Below are 18846 nucleotides of genomic sequence, written 5' to 3' on the forward strand. Positions count from 1 at the left end.
AGGTTAGATCTATTGGCCATGTTAAATTGCCCCTCGTGTTAGGTGACTAGCTAGGGTAAATGCATAGAGTTATGGGGATAGGGCCTGCGTGGGATTGTTGTCGGTGCAGACTCAATGGGCCGAATGGCCTCCTTCTGCACTGTAGGGATTCTATGATTCCCTTTATTTGACAACTGTTAGGATCCCAGACATTAATCTGCATGATTTCATAGACTCTTAGGATGATTATAGCACAGGAAGAGGCCATTCGGCCAGTCGTGTCTGTGCCCACTCTACACATGAACAACTCACCTAGTCGCACTCTGCTGTCATTTCCCCATTGCCCGCAAATTATTTCACATTTCAAATAGTTATCCAATTCCCTTTGAAAGCCTTGATCGAAACTGCTTCCACTACACTCTCAGGTACAGCTTTCCAGGCCCAAACCACTTGCTGTGTGAAAGAGCTTTTCCTCCTGTTGCTGCTATTTCTTTCACCAATTCCCTTAAATCAGTGTCCTCTGGTTCTCAATCCTTCTGCGAATAGTTTATCTGTATTTCTCATGATCATGAACCCCTCTATCAAATCTCCATTCAATCCTCTCTTCTCTAAGGAGAATATTTTCCATCTGTACACATGGCTGAAGTTCCTCATTCCTGGAAACATTCTGGCGAATCATTTTTGAAGCCTCTAAAGCCTTCACATCTTGTCTGAAGGATGGTGACCAGAATTCGACACAATACTTTCACTGAGATCAAAGCAGCCTCATCATAACTTCTTTGTTTTTATCTCAATGCCTCTAATTATAAAGCCTAGGATCTCCTATGCTTTATGTGGTAGCATTTCCCTTTAAGGTGAAATCACTCGGATGATCATGTGACCCTCTGACATAGCTGGCTTTAGGGATTCGCATTCTAATCAGTATTCTGCAACTTGATTTTGTGTCTGTGCCCTATTTGAGAGCACATTTCCACTCCATCTGACGAAGGAGCAGTGCTCCGAAAGCTTATGGTATTTGCGACCGAATAAACCTGTTGGACTTTACCCTGGTGTTGTGAGACTTCTTACTAGGTGGATTGGCCATACTAAATTGTCCCTTAGTGTCCCAAGATGTTTAGGTTAGGGCAATTAATGGCTAAACGTCGTAGAATCATAGAATCCTACAGTGCAGAAAGAGGCCATTCGGCCCACTGAGTCTGCACCTGCCACAATCCCAGCCCTATTCCCATAACTCTATGCATTTACCCGAGCTAGTCCCCTGAACTAAGGGCCCTATTTTACCATTTTGATTCAAAGGGCTTGGCGGACTTGAACCTGGGAGAGTTTCAGATCCAACTTTTAGACCTGTTCTGAGGTGCCCCATATGCACTTTGCCTGCAAAAATATCAGCGTTTCCAAATTGTGCTGCAGAAGCCTGTGAGCGGGGCTTAACACCCCCGAAACCCTACAGCTCCAATCGGCACCTCCAACTGCACATGCGCAGAAACAAAATCATAGAATTCTGCTCCCCTGGTACATCCCTCCAGGGCCAGATAATGCCTCTCCCTGGCCCCCACAGGCATTGCACCACCCCCACAACATTACTGACCCCTTATCCCCTCCACCTCCCCACCACCCAGACTAATCAAGGGCCACTTCCCCCATTCCCCCCCACCAATCCCAGGCAGAGTGGCAGTGGACCTCCCTTTCACTCCACTGATCTCAGGCAGAGTGGCAGTGGACCTCCCTTTCGCTCCACTGATCACTGGCAGAGTGGCAGCGGACCCCAACTTCCCCCCCCCCCCACCCCCCCTACTGATCTCAAGCTGAGAGCCATCAGACACTTGGCCCCTAGCTCCTCACTAATCGGAGCTCCCGAATTGGACTTCTAGGGAGCATGTCTGTTTCGTGCCGATTCTGGATGGGCGAACACGGAGGTAATGGGGGAAGTGCCAGTAAAGTTGGGTGTGCGGCCCATTAAGTCAATTTAAATGCATGCAAATATATTTAACTTGCTGTCGCGCCCATTTCGGGCGTGGTCCCGATCGTGTCCAATTTCAGCCCATGGTAAAGAGGGGCTTGAGGCGAGTACCACCTCCGCGCTGGTTCCCCCTTCACCAAGTTTTTGCGCCTGATGGTTAAACCAGGCCCGAAGGGGCAATTTAGCATGGCCAATCCACCTAGCCCGCACATCATTGGACTGTGGGAGGAAATCGTAGCACCTGGAGAAAACCCACACAGACACGGGGTGAATGTGCAAACTCCCCCACAGACAGTGATCCAAGCCAGGAATAGAACCTGGGTCCCTGGCGCTGTGAGGCAGCAGTGATAACCGCCATGCCACCCCACGTGGTAAATCTGTGTGGTTTTGGGGATAGGGAATGAGAGTTTGTAGAAGGGTGTCCTGAAACTCCTGGGATTTTGAAGACTATTAAAGTAGACTACAGTGTGCCTTATATATACCATACGGAATCACAAAGTGCTTCATATATATACCTGCAAAGGTATTGTCTGCACAGATATATATTTGGTGGAGAATCTTTGAATAAGTATTGTAGATTTAAAATGTATTTTTAAATGTCTTGGAAGCTTTGACCAAGATGAAGCCTACCCCAAAGCATCAAGGGAAATGAGCAGAACTAGACGGGCCACATTCTTTGGAAACAATAAAGTACAGAATATATTCTCTATTATCAATAGGAGAGCCTGCAACTGCAAGTTGCCAAGGTTTTAAAATGAATGGAAGCAATTAGCTTCTGGTTGCAGTGAATAGAAGTATTCAGCTTCTACTGGTAAGGTAGCAGAAAGAGGGAATGACACCCCCTCCATTCCCATGGTTTGCAGGTGGTGAGGGCGATTCTTGAACCTACCGGATTTGTGAAGGTAAGGTTGCTAGGCAATGGTGGGAAAGAACTTCTGGGTCCGGTTGACCAATGAATTTCCAATTCTGCTAGAATGTAGAATGCTATTGGCAAGGTAAATCATGTGTAATAATGTAATTGGATCATCTAATTTGAATAAGTTTGGGTGGGAGAAACAAACCTTTGAAACAGTATATTTGTTTTACACATGTACAGTAATGGCAGAGAGGAGTTGGAATCTTGAAAACCGCAATGAAGAAACAGTTATCAGCCCCTCTTCAAACCAAACTGGCCCGTTTCCTGATCACCCACAGAACAACTCCTCATGTCACCACAGGTTTTACACCTGCCAAGCTCCTAATGGGCAGACATATTAGAGCAAGGTTGGATTTGGTATTTCTGAATTTGGCGAGGAGGGTGGATGCAAAACTGAACACACAGGAGAAACAACATGATTTGAGAAAAACAGAGAAAACATTTGAGGTGGATGACTTGGTATCTGTAAAGAATTATGGTGCTGGTCTGAACTGGATCCCTGGAAGGGTCATGGTCAGAACAGGTCCAGTGACGGATGAAATAGATGTCCATGGAAAAAGGGTGAAGAAACACCCAGACAATTTGAGAAGAAGAGAATCACACACAGAACCAGTGGGGCAGTCTGCCCCTAGTATGTCTGTCAATGGTATTCCTCTGGGTGTAAATAATGCTGTGGAGATGCCGGCATTGGACTGGGGTGAACACAGTAAGAAGTCTCACAACACCAGGTTAAAGTCCAACAGGTTTATTTGGTAGCAAATACCATAAGCTTTCGGAGCACTGCTCCTTCGTCAGATGGAGTGGATATCTGTTCTCCAACAGTGCACAGACACAGAAATAAAGTTACAGAATACTAATTAGAATGCAAATCTCTACAGCCAGCCAGGTCTTAAAGGTACAGACAATGTGGGTGGAGGGAGCATTCAACACAGGTTGCAATGTCTGTACCTTTAAGACCTGGCTGGCTGTAGAGATTTGCATTCTAATTAGTATTCTGTAACTTGATTTCTGTGTCTGTGCACTGTTGGAGAACAGATATCCACTCCATCTGACGAAGGAGCAGTGCTCCGAAAGCTTACGGTATTTGCTACCAAATAAACCTGTTGGACTTTAACCTGGTGTTGTGAGACTTCTTACTGTGTAAATAATGCAGCAACAGGCTTACCCGAGAAAGAGCCAAGTGATGTCCGAGTGGGAACTGGAGAAGTTATCTGCACTGACGCACCTTCGCAGGTTGGGACTTCACCCACTGAGGTACAAACGTAAGTTCCCTCTATTGCTGGAGCACCTGCTAGTGAATTTCGATGTTTCCAAAAGATCAGGAAGTCTTCAGACTGACTTACTTTATAAGGGACTGTGTTTGAGATCCATTTGTTGTGTAATATTGTAGCAGTTCAATTGTTACGGATATGTGTTAATTGGGAACTTAAAGGGGGAGGGATGTGGTCGCGTGCCACTTTAAGAGGCAAGCACTTGGAGGGTCATGTGACCGGTTTGACGAATGAGGCTGGAGTGTGTGAGTGCTGTAGCTGAGAGAGGATTTTCCTTGCCAGTTAGGAGTCTGCAGTTGTGGAGTGTGGTAGCCTTTATATCACTCTCTGTACATAGTTACTTACCTTCATAAACCATTAATACATTAATCAACTTGGTGGTCACCCAACATTGCAAGATACTCCACTTTATAAACTGCTTTCACACCCTGCCCTACCAACTTCAATAATTTGAACACATGCACCCCCAGATCCCTCGACTCCTACAGCCTTTTATGAAGTGAATGCTGGATTTTATATTGCCTCACGATGTCCTTCCTATCAAAATCAATCATGTCATACCTTTGTGCATTAAATCCCATCTGCCACATACCTCCCATTCCATCAAACTGTCTAAGGTCATTTGAAGTTTAATTCTATCCTTCCCAGGTTTTGTGTCATCTGCCAATTTTGAAATTGTGCCCTATACACTGAAGTTCAGGTCATTAATATTGATCAAGATAAGCTGCCCAAGCTAATTCTGTTGCTTGGGGAACCCCACCATATGTCTGTCTCCATTGTGACAAAGGTCATCATTACTCTCTATCTCCTACCACTCAGCTAACATTGTCCTCAAACAGCCTTTTGGTCCACAATTTTGCTGACAAGTTTGTTATGTGGAACGTTTTCAATGAAAACCACAAACAATGAAAAATAACATTGGAGATGGAATCTGAAAATACAAAAGTAGTCGTTATCAGGATGAGCAACGCAGTTAGTGCAGGTTTTACTTTTTCTCTTTTGCTTCATTTAGAAACCGAGCTCGCTGGGTAGATTTTGGAAATAACTTTTTGAAAATGGATTTTGTAACCATTGCTGTTTGAAAACAGTTAGAATGTGGAAAGCACAATAGACTCTCCCTCTTTGTTTTCACACCTCAATGAAAATGAAGTGAAAGCAAAGTGAAGAGAATCAGTGACATGTCAAGCAACATGTCAAGTGATGTGTTTTGTTCTCTTTTTGCTGACGTTCAGCACCAATTCATTTGAATAACAAGAGAATAGAGTCGAGTGGTCATTTTGTGCAGCATATATATACCACACTGTAGAGCATGTTGCTGTGTTAAATCAGTTACTCGTCTAACTGTGAGCTCAACATGGCAAAGGTAAGAAGCAGTCTGATTTTGTACAGGATGTGAGAGTTCTTGATCACTCGCGCTAGATTCTCAAGCTTACTCATTTCTCTTGTCTCTTTCCACAGATTATCTTTTACGAGGACAGGAACTTCCAGGGTCGGAACTATGAGTGCAGCAGTGACTGTGCTGACCTGTCCCCTTACTTCAGTCGCTGTAACTCCATGCGTGTCATGAGTGACTGGTGGGTGATGTATGAGAGACCCAATTACATGGGATACCAGTACGTTCTGAACAGGGGAGATTATCCTGACTACCAGCGCTGGATGGGATTCAATGACAGCATCGGCTCATGTCGCTCCTACCCATACGTACGTTGGCTGTTTACATATTCTGCTCAGATTGAGGATGAGGAAGTATCAATTGTGTGAAACACCTAAGATTAGATAGTTATTCTGTTTGTCACAATTCCAGTCTAACAGTAAAGATACACAGTTAAGTTCCTGAGGGGATAAATCTGTATTGGTAGAGATTGAAACAGATTGCTCCTTGACATTGTTATTGTTACCTTGTGAACTACTTTCTTCTTCGAACCTGTGTTACAAGGCAAGGCATGTTTTGTATTATAAATGTGCCTCAAATTCAGTGCGTGGGCAGCATAAATTCTATTCACACATCACACTTCATCAATGATATTTAAAATGAAAACAGAGTAACAAAACGAGCCCCGAGAATGTGTGCTTCACTGCACTCAAACCCTTCCAATCATTTTATTCCTTTGGTTATATTGCTCTGATCAACATTTCCCTGATGCAGAAGAACAAAGGTCAAGTCCCACTCACTGAGAAAGATGTTGTCGACCATCACAGTCAATGGCTGAGTGAATTCTTCAATTCCATCACTCGTTATATAAACGATCTGGAAGAAGGTGTAACTGGGGTGATCAGTAAGTTTGCGGATGACACAAAATTGGCAGGACTTGCAGATAGTGAGGGGCATTGTCAGAGGCTACAGAAGGATATAGATAGGCTGGAAATTTGGGCAAAGAAATGGCAGATGGAGTTCAATCCTGATCAATGCGAAGTGATGCATTTTGGTAGAAATAATGTTGGGAGGAGCTATACGATAAATGGCAGAACCATAAAGGGTGTAGATACGCAGAGGGACCTGGGTGTGCAAGTCCACAGATCCTTGAAGGTGACGTCACAGGTGGAGAAGGTGCTTGCCTTTACAGGACGGGGCATAGAGTATAAAAGTTGGGGTCTGATGTTGCAGATGTATAGAACGTTGGTTCGGCTGCATTTGGAATACTGCGTCCAGGTCAAGTCGCCACACTACCTGAAGGACGTGGAGGCTTTGGAGAGAGTACAGAGGAGGTTTACCAGGATGTTGTCTGTTATGGAGGGGCTTAGTTATGAGGAGAGATTGGGTAAACTGGGGTTGTTCTCCCTGGAAAGATGGAGGATGAGGGGAGACTTAATAGAGGTGTATAAAATTATGAAAGGCATAGATAGGGTGAACGGTGGGAAGCTTTTCCCCAGGTCGGTGGTGACGTTCACGAGGGGTCATAGGTTCAAGGTGAAGTGCGGGAGGTTTAACACAGATATCAGAAGGACATATTTTACACAGAGGGTGGTGGGGGCCTGGAATGCGCTGCCAGGCAAGGTGGTGGAGGCGGACACACTGTGAACGTTTAAGACTTATCTAGATAGCCACATGAACGGAGTGGGAATGGAGGGATACAAAAGAATGGTCTAGTTTGGACCAGGGAGCGCCACGGGCATGGAGGGCCGAAGGGCCTGTTCCTGTGCTGTATTGTTCTTTGTTCCATTATCTGCTTGTACACTGCATTAACACTCAGCAAGAACGCTGTTAGAACCCATGGTGTGCTTATTCCACACACAGCCCAGGACATGGACATAGTCAGGCGATATGAACTCTCATTCACACATCACCCATATAGAGCGACTTGATAACATTAACCTAATAGAGACAGAGTTTTACAGATTTAAGACAACTCCCACCTATATGAGGCAATAACATAAGTCTTACTTTTGCTGTAATCAATATTTCCAATATTGAGGAATAAATTTATACACTTATCTTTACTGGGAATGAAGTGAGAATGTGAACCAATGGTGCTGTTCTCGTTGCTAGATTTCATCAGCTTTACTCTAAATGATCATCAAATGATCCTTAAATATTCCCTTCTAAGCAACCAGCATTTTTAGAATATATTTCAAATGTCTAATTGATTCCTTCATCTCAAATATGTTTTTACTTCTATTCCAGAACCGAGGTGGAAACTACAGACTGAGGATTTACGAGAGGCCTGACTTTGGGGGACAGATGATGGAATTCATGGATGACTGTCCCTCTGTCTACGATCGTTTCCGTTACCATGACGTTAACTCCTGCCATGTGATGGAAGGTTACTGGACCTTCTATGAACAGCCCAACTACAGAGGCCGACAGTACTTCATGAGACCCGGTGAATACAGGAGATACAGTGACTGGGGTGGCTACAACTCAACTATCGGATCTTTCAGACGCATGTTCTAGATTGTTCTTGAGAAATGTGGTTTTGCTTTTCTGACATATGTGTCAGCAGAATAAAGACACATAACTTAACTGCTTTATCTCTCAATTGATTTGTGTTTGGATTGTCAGAAATATTGTGTGTCATGTTCAAATACTGAATGGGAGGAGATTTTCTCTTCGGCAGTTCCTCAGGGTTGACGGTGAGTTGCTTCCACACTAAATGAGTTCTCAGGTGATGACTTGTCCAGTGCATGACCTACAATCTCTGTCACTGGTGGGACAGATGGGGGTTGGAGGAGCAGGTGGGTGGGGTGCCTCGGTTGCCTTCCTTACACAATTCCTTCCACACATGAGATGAACCAATTTCATGATATTACAAATCTAAATCTCCTCTCTAAATGGAATCAGAATTTCAGTTCCAGAAACTTCTGAATCTGCAACATGGAAGTCAGAAGCATCAAAAGTTAAGTAATTAACCAATGTCTGTACTCTTCTGGGTTTGAGTTTTATCACAATGTTGGGAGTGATAGCAGTGAGAGCTTTGTGCTCCACATTAACACTTGATAAATTGATTGCCATGAATGGTAAAATCTCAGTACATCTGGGTTCATGCACATCTAACCTTTTTGCTGAAGCAACTCTCACCAACCTGTTCCAGAGCTTTTCTGCTGTCGACCGCTTTGTTCTCATTCACTTTCATAAGGGCTCTTCTATGGCATACTGTTCCTTTGGAGAGCCAGTGCTGATACAATGAGCTGAATGACTCATTTTGTGTTGAAACACACTCTCCACTTGATAGAGGAGAGATTTATACAAAATTAACAAACAAAGAAGCGAGAGCAATAAAAGATTCCTTCACTGAAGTCATTAGGCTTATATAAATCCTTGATTTGTGTAAAATGTAACTGCTGCTCTTAACTGTGATTGAAGTTATTGATGTCACGGAATATTTCTTTCCTTTTTCTCACCATCCACTGAAGCACTCTGAGTTGTACATCTCTCTTTAAGGGTTTCAGACAGACCCTGACTTAAACAAGGCAGGTTGCTAAATATCTCCAATAAAGCGTCTCGCACCAGACAGCCTTGAATAACAACTCATTCTTTATAAAGCTGCCTATCAAAGAAATACTTGACTAATTCCATAAGATTATTCAATTTCATGGAATGTTTTAGTCAGTACAGTAGAACTGGAGACCATTGTGCAGACTCAATGGGCCGAATGGCCCCCTTCTGTACTGTAGGTACTCTATGATTCAACCCACCAACCCTCTTTGCAATATTCAACCTAATGGTTCTTCCTGCCATTGCTCCACATTAAGCTGCAAATTCTCCCCCTTTCCAAATACAAAGATGTTCCTGAAGGCTTTGAAATGGAGCCACAGTTGTAATGTGGAAAGCACAGCAGCAATTTGTGCACAGCAAGATCCCACAAACAACAATGCGACTGATAATGACAGAAACATTTTGTCACATTATTTGAATCATAAATATAGGCCAGGACACTGGGGTTACTTCCTCTGCTCTTTTTCAAAATATTGCTGTAGGATCTTTTATGTCCACCTAAAAGGGCAAACAGGACCTTGTGTAACGTCTCATCCGAAGGATATTGTCCGGGATTCACCAGTCTCATTTGCCACGCCACAGCTGACAAAGAGAATGGAGAATTTGGCACTCAGCCACAACTCCATTCACCGCAGCGAGACTGGAGAATCCCAGCCACGGGCGAGGTCGGTGAATCCCAGCCATCATCACTGACAATGCAGCACTCCCTCAGGACTGAACTGGTCAGTGTCAGCCCGCATTTTTCAGCTCAAGAGCTGGAGCAAGACATTGGAGGGAATTCTCCTGTCCTGTCCTCCACAGGAATCGTAGCGGGCGGAGGCGGACAATCCATTGACCTCGGGTGGCCTTTTCTGGATTTGGGGCGAGCGTGGCCGGAAAATCCCACCCATAAACTCACAAGCAGTGACTCAGAAACAAGACTGAGCCATGGCTTTACTGTCTAATTCCTTTCTTAAAGCTCTGATTGAACCTGCTTGCATTGTCCAGTTCGGTACCGTGTTCCAGATCATGACAATATTTCGTGTAAAGACAATTCTCCTCATTTCCCCTCTAATTCTTGTGTCAATTCCTTTCAATCTGTGTCCTATGTTTACCCAGCCCTCCTGCTATTTGAGCCACTCGATCGAAAGGCTTCATGATTTTCAACACCTTTATTAAAATCTCTGCTGAACTTTCCCAGCTCGAAGGAGAATCAGCCCCAGCTTTCTAATGTCTCTGTGTCATTCAAATCCTATATCTAAGGTACCATTCCAGTAAACATCTTCTTCATCATTTCAAACACTCACCATCCATCCTAAAGTGAATTCAATGGGGCCGATTTTACCAAATCGACTCTCAATGCCGGGTGCGGTCGTGAATCAGACCCGCGCTCGGCAGCCGCGCTCGAGCGCCCCCAACCGCCTCTTTTCGGTGCGGGTCCAGTGGGCGGGGCCTAGCGTATTTGCATCTGTCGGTGCATCGACTTGCGCACAAGCCGTCAGCACTCAGCGCGCTCGAGCGCGAAAGTCAAAGGCAGCGCTGACAGCACTGCCGTCTGCGCTGTCTTTGACTTTCCCTGGTGGGGGGTGGGATGTGACGTCTCTTCCCTGGGGGGGCGGGGAGGGATCTGACGTCTCTTCCCTGGGGGGGCGGGGAGGGATCTGACGTCTCTTCCCTGAGGGGGGGTGGAGGGGATGTGACATCTCCGCCCACCCCCCCAGGGGCAGAGATGTCACATCCCCCCTACCACCCCCCCCCCCCCCCCCCAGGGAAGAGGTGTCACCCCCCCCCCCACCCCCCCAGTGAAGAGACGTCATTCTACACATCAGGACCCCTGGAGCAAGGCCAGGATCCAGGATCGCAAGATGCTTTCGACGGACACCAGCGATCAAGGTAGGTCGGGGGCCCGGGGGCTCCGATCTCGGGGGGGGGGGGGGCGCTGCTGGTGGGGCCTGCGTCCCAGGGTGGTCCGATCGGGGGGGGGGGGGGGCGCGGGGGGGGGGTGGGGGGTGGGTGGGCTGCCAGGTGGTTCGCGGGGGCGGTCTGCAAAGGGTGCATTTAAATTGGCCCGCTGGCCGATTCGGGCACGCGCCGGATCGGCACCCAGATCAGCCATTGGTAAAGGCGCGATTGGCCTTGGGTTGGGTCTGGACCACGTTTTAGGCCCGATGCCCAACTTTACCACGATTTCGCGCCCGTTTTCGGGCGTGCAATTTTGGTAAAATCGGGCCCAAGTGGGTTGATCTTGTCTTGAACGCGAAAAAAAAGTTGACCAATCTTTGCGTCATCTGCAAACTAACTAATCCTATCCCCGACCTTGTGATCTAAGGCGTTTATACAAATGATGGATAACGGGCGGCCAGCACAGATCCCTGTGGTATGGCACTGGACGCTGGCTTCCTGTCACTAAAGCAGCCTTCTGACATCATTCTCTCTCTCCCACAACTGAGGCAATTTTGTATCCACCTTATCAAATTACCCTGGGGGCGATTCGCTCAAAAGTGCTGAATTAGTGGGAAAATTGTTCGAGATCGTGACTGTTCCGACAGTTCAGCTTCTCACCCAAATCTCCACACTCTGTGCAATGCAGAGGGCCCAGTAATGAATATCATTAAGCGCTGGTGGGGGAGGGGGGGGGGGGGGAGCGGGACCAAAAGGCTTGAAATAGGCGGAATGAGCGGGAACCGTCACATGCGCACATCGCTGGGAGATCGTTGAAAAGACCTCCCAGCAATTCAAATCACTGCCATCAAAACCCCACACACATCGCTGGCCTCATCGCTGGCTTCCACAACCCCGCCACAGAGACATTGCTGGCCTCATCGCTGGCCCCCACAACCGCCCCCCCCTCACACACACATCGCTGGCCCCCACTACCCCCCACAGAGACATCGCTGGCCCCCACAGAGACATTGCTGGCCTCATCGTTGTCCCTGCAACCCCCCCCACACACATTGTTGGCTCCCACAACCCCCCCACACACATCGCTGGCCTCATCGCTGGCTCCCACAACCCCCCCACAGAGACATCGCTGGCCTCATCGCTAATCCCCACAACCCCCCCCAAACACATCGCTGGCCCCCATAAATCCCCACAGAGACATCGCTGGCCTCATCGCTAACCCCCACAACACCCCCAAACACATCGCTGGCCCCCATAAATCCCCACAGAGACATCGCTGGCCTCATCGTTGTCCCTGCAACCCCCCACACACATTGTTGGCTCCCACAACCCCCCCACACACATCGCTGGTCTCATCGTTGGCCCACACAACACCCATTCCCCCTCCCTCCACACATCGCTGGCCTCATCGCTGGCTCCCACAACCCCCCCACAGAGACATCGCTGGCCTCATCGCTAACCCCCACAACCCCCCCAAACACATCGCTGGCCCCCATAAATCCCCACAGAGACATCGCTGGCCTCATCGCTAACCCCCACAACCCCCCCAAACACATTGCTGGCTCCCACAACCACGCCCACACACATCGCTGGCCTCATCGCTAACCCCCACAACCCCCCAACAGAGACATCGCTGGCCTCATCGCTGGCCCCCACAAACCCCCCCACACACATCGCTGGCCTCATCGCTGGCCCCCACAATCCCCCCACAGAGACATCGCTGGCCTCATTGCTGGCCCCCACAACCCCCCCACAGAGACATTGCTGGCCTCATTGCTGGCCCCCACAACCCCCCCACAGAGACATTGCTGGCCTCATTGCTGGCCCCCACAACCCCCCCACAGAGACATCGCTGGCCTCATTGCTGGCCCCCACAACCCCCCCACAGAGACATTGCTGGCCTCATTGCTGCCCCGCCCCCGCCATCTCCCCCCAGACACAGACATGGCTGCGTGCTCACCTCATGCCTCCATGGACCTGGGGTACACAATCCCTCCATCCCTTGAACATACTGTCCTCACTGCTGCCCTGCAGAGAACGAGCGTTGTGCCGACATGCACAACCCCAGCTTGTGATCATTCCCTCTCTTGAATAGGAGCCTTGAGTATTGCACCCCCCCTGGACATTGCAGCCTATTGAATGGCAGCCAATCAGCACCCCGAGGAATGAATGACACTCAACTGAATGCAGCCTTCAAAATCTCTCACAAACATTTGTTGCCAACGGGCCCTTGACTGGTCACACTCACTGCACCTACACTCCCCTAATAATCCTCCCACCCATCTGACGAAGGGACAGCCTGTTCCGAAAGCTCGTGGCTTTTGCTACCAAATAAACCTGTTGGACTTTAACCTGGTGTTGTTAGACTTCTTACTGTGTTTACCCCAGTCCAACGCCGACATCTCCACATCATGACTTCCCCTAATAAGCCAGAGCTGTATATAAGCTGCAGGAATGGACACACAGCCAGTCACGCCACAAAGATGCCTGCGCGGAAACCTGCTCCCACATTTTCAGAGGCCGACCAGGAGCACCTGCTAGATGCCATGGAGGAGAGGCGTCATCGTCTGTTCCCCGGTCAGGGCCCCAACCCAAGGGGTGCATCCACCACGGCATTGTGGGAGGAGGTGGCAGAAGCGGTGAATGCCAGGAGCCTGACACCACACTCTGGCAGGCAATGCCGCAAAACAATGTACCACTTACTGCGAGCAGCAAGGTTGGGTGAGCATCCCACTTGGAACCCTGCACATGCTTGGCACGGATCTCCAATCCTGCTGAGACACCTCAAGGCCATGCAACAAGTGACCCTTCCCCCAGGAACAGAATCTAACCCCTTCCCCTCACCCCTCATCGAGAACCCTTCAGTGGTGACCACTTTTCCCAAAACTGTCAGCACAATGCCTGAGGTGTAGGCATGCATAGCGCACCATGCACTGCAATATGTTAATGCTTTCTACCCACCTTATCTTTCCACAGGAGAAGAAAATCCACAATGTGGTGGTGATGTGCCTGATCTGCAGCAGCTGCCCAGCATGGAGGAGCGTGTCATGGAGCTGGCAGGGGGTGATGGGCCATCCCGAATGGTCACTGACAGCCAGGTGGGCGTCCAGCATGCAAGTGAGCAGAAGCGCACCCTCAACCTTGGTCCTCCTCTAAGTAAGTGCGATGCTGCATGGAATGTTTTGCCTCCCATCCCCTAATGTGTGTTATTTTTTTCCAGCTCTGGACCCAGAGGAACCCGGCCCTTCAGGTGTTGCCGCCACCCCGCTGCCCTGGAGCAAACTGCTCACGACCCCCTGGATGACAGCTCAAAGGGAAGCACTAAGGAATCCTCCAATGGCAGCACCACTAAAGCGTCACCTGGGATCGTCTGGTGTCGTCTGGGATCAGAACTCCCACCCACCTGAAGAAGGAACAGCTTGTTCCGAAAGCGAGTGGCTTTTGCTACCAAATACACCTGTTGGACTTTAACCTGGTGTTGTTAGACTTCTTACTGTGTTTACCCCAGTCCAACGCCGGTATCTCCACATTCTGGAGACACAGCAGGCCGTGACTGTGAGCCTCAGAGGGCTACTGCTGAGGGGCTCCAGAGCCTGGCTTGCTCACAGAATGCTGTAACGGAGGGGCTCCGGAGCTTGGCCGAGTCTCAGAGGGCCAGGGCTGAGGGATCACACATCATGGGGCAGACGCATCTAGGCCTCCAGGACTGGCAGAGCCAAGTGACGCCGGAGCTTCTGGAGCTCAGTCCAGCTACCCTGGCGTCCCATGGAGTGTCCCCGGGGCTTCTGGGCACCCCCGGGGAGGAGGAAGGGCTTAAGCCCATGCCAGGGTCTTCCACCCAGGAGATTCCGGATGTCCAGAGACCTACCGATTCCCCCCTTCCTCACACCGGGGCATCTCAAGGCCAGCGAGATGAATGGGGTGGCACCAAAACAGTGCCATCCGCAAGTCAGCCGGGGCCCTCCAGGTCCCGGCCACCCAGGGGACGTCCACCAAGGGCATGACAGGCAACAGGGCGTGCATCACAGCTGGACACCTCCACCTCCGATGTGCATCCTGGGATAGCACTGAGAAGAAGCATTAGACAGCACAAAGTTAGAAAGTTGTAGTTCACGAGAGGGTACGGGTGAAGATCCGCATTAGTCAGGGTTTGGTAATCATTTATGTTAAGAGTGATGCACATCAATTGGACACGAAGCTCGAAGCTTCAGTAAAAGAAGGCTTTTATTAACTAACAATGGAGCTATCAGAACTTTAACACACTATCCCAGGCTGAAGGGGTCCCGTCCGAGCAGGGAGTCTTATACCTCTCCCAGGAGGCGGAGCCCGACTGGGATGTGCCACAACAGTAACAAACACAGGTGTAACAATCCCACCCTAACCCAACAGCAACATTAGTATAACCCCACAGTAACCTATATACATTCCTGTAGTACTGGCCAGCCCTGGCTCAGTACTATCCAGTGGGAACCAACGATGGTTCACCACATTCACCCCTCCTTTGAGAATAAAGGCTGGCGGGGTACGAAAACAGACTAGAATGTCAGCAGATTATAAGTTCAGACGGTCTGGAGGACCGCACCATCGTTGTGACCTCCTCAATACCGGCGGTGACACCGGAGTAGGCACTTGCGGTGGCGTTCTCCCCAAAACGGCGTCCAGCTGTTCTTCCACGGACTCACAGGCCGGTTGACCCTGATGAGACGGTAGTGCAGGGGATCCTGACACATCCTGCGGTGGCGCCGATCTCCGGGGCTCAGGCAAGCTGTACAGTGGAGTATAACTGTTAAGCACTGGTCCCGATGCTGCCTGCGCCATGTCCGGGGAAGAAATAAGAGATAATGGATTCGTCACTGGGGGTATGGGAGTGACAGGAGTTGCTACGTCCCCTGCAGGCGCCAGGTCTCGGATCGAGACTGTGTCCTCTCGCCCGTCAGGATATGCCACATAGGCATACTGAGGGTTGGCGTGGAGGAGGTGGACCTGTTCGACCAAGGGGTCGGACTTGCGGGCCCTTACATGTCGCCGCAGGAGGACGGGTCCTGGGTACGTCAACTAGGCTGGTAAAGATATCCCCGAGGAAGACTTCCGAGGGAATGAGAACATCCTCTCGTGGGGAGTAGCATTGGTTGCCGTACACAGGAGGGAGCGAATAGAGTGAAGCGCATCAGGGAGGACCTCCTGCCAACGGGAGACTGGTAGACCTTTGGATTTCAACGCCAATAGGACAGCCTTCCAGACTGTAACATTCTCTCGTTCCACCTGTCCATTACCCCTAGGGTTGTAACTCGTGGTCCTACTAGAGGCAATCCCGTATGAGAGCAGGAATTGCCTCAAGTCATCGCTCATGAACGACGAGCCCCTGTCGCTATGGATATAGCTGGGGTACCCGAACAGGGTAAAAAGATCACGGAATGCCTTGATCACCGTGGCAGCTGATGTGTCCGAGCAGGGGACAACAAACGGGAACCGGGAGTACTCATCGATTATGTTCAGAAAGTACACGTTCCGATCTGTTGAGGGAAGGGGACCCTTAAAATCAACACTCAGCCTCTCGAAGGGGCAAGTGGCCTTGACCAAATGTGCCCGGTCAGGTCGGTAAAAGTGCGGTTTGCATTCCGCGCAAATCCGACAGCTCCTTGTCACCGACCTGACGTCCTCCACCGAGTAAGGCAGGTTGCGGGCTTTGACAAAGTGGTAGAGCCGAGTGACCCCAGGATGGCACAGATCATTATGGAGGGCGTTCAAATGATCCTCCTGAATACTAGCGCATGTTCCGCGCGAGAGGGCATCCGAGGGCTCATTGAGTTTCCCTGGACGATACATGATATCGTAGTTATAGGTGGAGAGTTCAATTCTCCACCGCAAGATCTTGTCATTCTTGATCTTGCCCCTCTGCGAGTTGTCGAACATGAACGCCACGGACCGCTGGTCTGTGATCAGGGTGAACCGCTTTCCCGCCAGGTAATGGCGCCAGTGTCTGACGGCCTCCACAATGGCCTGGGCCTCCTTCTCCACCGCTGAATGCCGTATTTCGGGGCCTTGGAGGGTGCGGGAAAGAAACGCGACGGGCCTGCCCGCCTGGTTAAGTGTGGCGGCCAGGGCGAAATCAGATGCATCGCTTTCCAACTGAAAAGGGATGGATTCATCTACTGCGTGCATCGTGGCTTTCGCGATGTCGTCTTTCAATTTCTTGAAGGCCAATTGGGCCTCTGGCGTGAGTGGAAAAGTCGTGGACTTAATAAGCGGACGGGCTTTGTCCGCGTAGTTGGGGACCCACTGCGCATAATAGGAGAAGAAGCCTAGGCATCTTCTCAGTGCTTTTGCGCTAGCGGGCAAGGGAAGTTCAGCAAGGGGGCGCATACGGTCTGGATCAGGGCCAATGACCCCGTTTTCCACCACGTATCCCAGGATGGCTAACCGGCGCGTACGGAATACACACTTCTCCCTGTTGTAGGTCAAGTTCAGGCGAGATGCAGTGCGTAAGAAGTTATGGAGGTTTGTGTCATGGTCCTGCTGATCATGGCCGCAGATGGTGACATTATCTAGGTACGGGAAGGTAGCCCGCAGCCTGTTCTGGTCCACCATTCGGTCCATAGCACGCTGGAAGACCGAGACCCCATTGGTGACACCAAATGGAACCCTAAGAAAATGATACAAACGACCATCCGCCTCAAAGGCCGTGTATTGTCGGTCCTCTGGGCGGATGGGGAGTTGGTGGTAGGTGGACTTGAGGTCTATGGTGGAGAACACCCGGTACTGCGCAATCTGATTGACCATATCAGATATGCGCGGGAGAGGACACGCATCCAGCTGCGTATATCGGTTAATGGTCTGACTGTAATCAATGACCATCCGGGGTTTGTTCCCGCTCTTGACCACCACAACCTGTGCTCTCCATGGACTAACACTGGGCTGTATGATCCCTTTGATGAGTCGCTGAACCTCAGATCTGATGAAGATCCGATCCTCAGTGCTGTAACGCCTACTTTTAGTAGCGATGGGCTTGCAGCCTGGTACCAGATTCTGAAATAAAGAGGGTGTGGTGATCTTTAACGTAGAAAGATTGCAGGCGGGGCGCGTTGGGCAATTTGGAGACTGCAGCTGTTCTCCCACTGCCAGCGAAGGGAGTGGCCCACCGTACTGTAGGATCACACTCCTCAAGTGGACCATGAAGTTTAGTCCGAGAAGAATTGGTGCGCAAAGATACGGCAACACAAGGAGCTTGAAACGCTCGTAAATTGTGCCTTGTACTTTCAAGGTTACCACACAACTCCCTAGCACGGCGACAGACCGGGACCTTGATGCCATAGAGATTGTCTGTTTGGCAGGTTGAATCTGGAGTCCACACCTCTTCACAGTGTCAAGGTGGATAAAGCTCTCAGTGCTCCCGCTGTCAAACAGACAATAAAGCACATGATTGTTTACCTGGATATCCATCATTGAACGATCAAGCCTGTGAGGCTTAGCCTGGTCCAGGATGATCGACGCCACCGTTGGTCCATGAACGTCACTGCAGGCAGCTGAAGTCGATGCTGAGGACCCCTGCTGGTCGCTCGTGGTCATCATCGACCAACATGGCCGCCCCCATGAATCGCACATGGGTGAGGGCGCCAAACTCAGCGACCCCTGGTGGTCATACTCCTCCGACTCCGTCGACCTCAATGGCGTCGTCCTGGACTCGCACGTGGACGAACCCCGCGAGGACTTCGACGACGATGGTGATGATCCCAGCTCCGAAGAGTCGCAGGCCGCACTGCCGTTGCTGGGCTTCGATCTGCACACCTTTGCAGAATGCCCTTTTTTACCGCATGCGGTGCAGATTACCGCTTTAGCGGGACACTTTTGTCGGGTATGTTTTGCTCCTCCGCAGAAATAGCACCGTGGACCGCATGGGGCTGCAGCC

At 49.8% G+C, this 18846-nt stretch overlaps 1 pseudogene; it reads left to right on the plus strand.

Annotated features, from left to right (window-relative positions):
• The first annotated feature begins 3071 nt into the window (after positions 1-3071).
• On the plus strand, positions 3072-8018 carry LOC144503968 (gamma-crystallin S-1 pseudogene; annotated as a pseudogene).
• The last annotated feature ends 10828 nt before the right edge of the window (positions 8019-18846 follow it).

This window comes from Mustelus asterias, chromosome 14 (assembly GCF_964213995.1).
Source record: "Mustelus asterias chromosome 14, sMusAst1.hap1.1, whole genome shotgun sequence".
Taxonomy (NCBI): domain Eukaryota; kingdom Metazoa; phylum Chordata; class Chondrichthyes; order Carcharhiniformes; family Triakidae; genus Mustelus; species Mustelus asterias.